At 34.3% G+C, this 4,016-nt stretch overlaps 1 non-coding gene across 1 annotated transcript; it reads left to right on the top strand.

Moving 5' to 3' along the window:
• The first annotated feature begins 1,778 nt into the window (after window positions 1–1,778).
• Window positions 1,779–1,869, top strand: trnar-ucu. Its single transcript is given in 2 exon segments — window positions 1,779–1,815; window positions 1,834–1,869. It is a non-coding gene; the product is annotated as a tRNA-Arg (tRNA).
• The last annotated feature ends 2,147 nt before the right edge of the window (window positions 1,870–4,016 follow it).

Raw genomic sequence — 4,016 nt, 5'->3', positions numbered from 1 at the left:
TATCTGTGTACTTTTATTTAATTATGGCTTTCAGGTACTTTATACACCACTGGTATGGAAGTGTAGTGATACAAGTGAAAGGACACAGAGTAGAAGAAACGAGAGATACACATGCTGTACTGATCAATACAACAGGTATAAGACAATCAGTCCATATGGACAGCTCCAGGGGAAAACATAGGGACTACCACTGCCTTGAACAAAATCAATGGTTTAGCATCAGCGGGTTTTGTCACTAGAAAATGTTGGGAGTATCTGGTTGTTTTTGCATTCCAGATAATCAGACAACATCACAATCATAATAACCCACATGAAAGAGTCCATCCCAGATCCAGAGAGAAAGCGATTCTTGGTTTAACTGGCTCAACAGTCTTTGGGGTGGATGGAGTGGCCTGGATATTCAACACTGCCATTCCTGTTGTTGTGTTGATGCTGATTTTATTGTATATCTCCAGAAAAAAACAACAACATGTTTTTAAAAGTTGAACCCATTAATCTTACATGGCTTTCTAAACATAGAGGCTCTTTTGTGCGAGGCGGGGGTGCAGCGGTGATAGATGTCTCTCTATTGAGACAATATGCAGTCTGTGTGAACAGCTTGGTTTCAGTTTTGACATAAACAAGATCTTGTCGCATTGATATTCTCTTTTTCTAATATTTTGAATGAACAACCAGCAGCGCCACATCCCTGATGGGTATAACTGAATAGTCTAACAAAAACATTAAAAAGCAACAACACTTATCATTTTGTACACCACTGATAAGGCATTATACTCACACCAGAAATTTAAAATGCAAGCGGTTTTGCATTGAATGTGGATTTTAGAACCTTGAAAATTTCCGTTAGCTGAGTACTTAAAGTTGAAAATTCTAAAATCACTGTGCTTTGAAAAACAACAAAATCAAAATGTTGCCGTGAAATACAATTAAATTTTCAAGCACATAGTCTCATGTTTGTTTGCTTTCTGTGTATTCAAGAATTGAAAGGCATAAACTTCGTCAGTATACAGCATGCTAAGAGTATTTCATTTACATTACTATGACATTTTACTAAGAAGTTTCACAACCTTCATTTTGTCAAATGCTTTGTTTTTTGTGCATGTGCTAACTTCCTTTTAAATCCAACAGCACGCATTTTACTAACTGATGCAAACATCTGCGTGCCTCAGACACTCCTGCAGCGACAGCGACACCTGCCTGACTGCTCATGCTTTCATGCAGAAATCAGAACTACAGCATTAATATAGTCAATTCCATACAGCAGCCCTCTCGTGTTTTTTCCAATCATACAATTAAATAAACACAATAATAATAAAATATAATTTAATGTTTAATATATTACACGTTTTACTTTTAAACTTCCAAACAGCTGTATCTCAACGATCATCCGACTCTCACAGCGAGAGAGAACTCTGAGAACCGCAAAGCATCTGACCTGGTCGTTTAATGCAGCTGCCTTACAATTAAAACAACATATACTAAAATATGTGTTGTGAACTTTGTGTATTTGTTTAGGTGAAGAAGTTACAATAACACTTTCGCTTTCTCTTCTATGTCACGTGTCTGCCCGTCTCAGCCAATCACAGCATAGCACGACAAACAAACAACGCCGATCGAAAATAACGCCGATCGAAAATAAAAGGTTAAAGATAAAAATTTATAATGTAACGGATCAATAACCATTTAACGTTACAAAGAGTCAGAAAACACTTGTCGCGATAGGTTTACAGTGTGGTTGAGATAAATAATATGAGTAATATCCGCCCTAATCAACAGGTGGCTCCGTGGCGCAATGGATAGCGCATTGGACTTCTAGGCCAATCTAGCGATGTGATTCAAAGGTTGTGGGTTCGAGTCCCACCGGAGTCGGATTTTTTTTTATTTTTTTTTTCTCTTTCTCCCATTGACTTCCAAAATACAATCCAGTTGGTTCTCAGGACATTTAACTTACAATGTAAAAAAGAAGATACAATAGTAACTACATAAAAAAACAGTCAGTAATAATTTTGCTTTTGTATTCAGCTTTCTGATAAAAAAAAAAAAAACATTAATAAATGCTTAAATGCTTTATGTTTACCTTGCACAGAAATCAAACAAAACTTGTGTAATTTTTATTAAAAAATATTCTCTGTTGTACTGTATTGGAGGATTTCATCAATTGACCAAAGACTAAAAATTAAGAGATAAAAGTAAATACTTCTAACTTATCTGTACTAAATACCACTTAGCCACTGTTCCTGCGGGTTTGATTCCCAGGGAACACGTTATGTTAAAAAAATGTTAGCCTGAATGTGCACTGTTAGTTAAAAGCGTCTGCTAAATGTATAAATGTAATACATTTGTAATAGGCCTATACATATAATAAAGCTTGGTTGATATTTGTTATAAAACACATTGCAGATGACTCTTCATCCTGAACAATTTTCAATCAAAACGCAAGTCTCCATGCAAACAACTCATTTAGGTTTTTCAGTATTTTGTAAATGCACTTGACATGCATCATTAAATTTAATTCATGAATATGCAAACATGAGTGTGTTTGCATTAGTTACTGCAGTAAAAACTACATGGGTTAATAAAACATCATCCCATCTCCTAAACAGCATTACACCAACCCAGAGCTCATTTATCACTGTCTGTTTTAAACTAAACAAATGAAGAGGAGCGTTCAGCAGAAAAAATCCTGTCAGCATTCACTCATCCTCATGCAAACTGGACAAAGAAGCATCATGAAGCTATTGATAAATTATCTTTACAGAATCATAACATTAAAGAATAACAGTATGACTCAAGCACTATATCCCAGATCATCTGAACCCAACAGGACAGACAGACATTTCAATGGTCTTATTGTCAGGGGTGCGTGCAGGATTTCATACTTAGGGAAGCTTGGGTTATACTGTACATAAAAGCATTTATGAGGGACAGCTGTGTGTATAATAATATCCTTACAAACAGAATAGCCTTTTACAATGTATAGCTGTCTAAATCATCTTAGATGGTCTGTAGGTAGGAAACTTTTCTTGCAATCTCCTGTCTAAATGCATAATTTATTTTCCTGTTTAATTTTATTCTCAGTTTAAAAAAAAAAAAAAAAAAAAGGTAAAGTTTAGAATCAAAATATGCGTTACTGCAGTTACATTTTCAGGATTAATGAGTAGAGCAAAGCATGCCAGAATCATGCCTTCGATCTCAGGAAATGGATGAGCATGACTAAAATAATGTATGTGTTAAATGCAATGCAAGTTGCTTTTGATGAAAGTAAAGACAAAGAGCAGGAATCTTCTCCTTGTCAATGCTGCTTGTTAACTCTGGAAGATATATCGTTTAATTTTGGAATAAATGTGAAATGCTTAAAAACTTGATGATATTCATACTGGGCTTTAATAAACAGAATACTGATTACATTGCTAATGTAAAAATATAAAATAGAATTACATTGTGTGTGCGTGTCAGTGTCTTTTTCTTTTTACTGGGACTTGAAATTACATTTGATTTAAAAAAAATAAATAAAAATTTGCCGCCTCATTTCATAACGCCGCTGCACACGACGGATATCTATATATACAAGAGATGTCTATGTCTCCCTTCCTCTTCTTTATTTAGGCCTTCTGTCACACAATTACATAAAAACACAATAATGATAACCACAGCATATACAAATTCTCAATAAATTAGAATGTCATGGAAAAGTTCATTTATTTCAGTAATTCAACTCAAATTGTGAAACTCGTGTATTAAATAAATTCAATGCACACAGAAGTAGTTTAAGTCTTTGGTTCTTTTAATTGTGATGATTTTGGTTCACATTTAACAAAAACCCACCAATTCACTATCTCAACAAATTAGAATACTTCATAAGACCAATAAAAAAACAAACAAACAAAAAAAAAAAAAAAATTGTGAATTGTTGGCCTTCTGGAAAGTATGCTAATTTACACTTACCAGCCTACAAAATATTCTTCATTTAATCTTGACTTGCTGCCAAGTCCTTTTTTGGCCAGACTTGTTTGTTC

Source organism: Cyprinus carpio, unplaced genomic scaffold (genome assembly GCF_018340385.1).
Source record: "Cyprinus carpio isolate SPL01 unplaced genomic scaffold, ASM1834038v1 S000006561, whole genome shotgun sequence".
NCBI lineage: Eukaryota > Metazoa > Chordata > Actinopteri > Cypriniformes > Cyprinidae > Cyprinus > Cyprinus carpio.
This window is presented reverse-complemented; position numbering and strand designations above follow the sequence as displayed.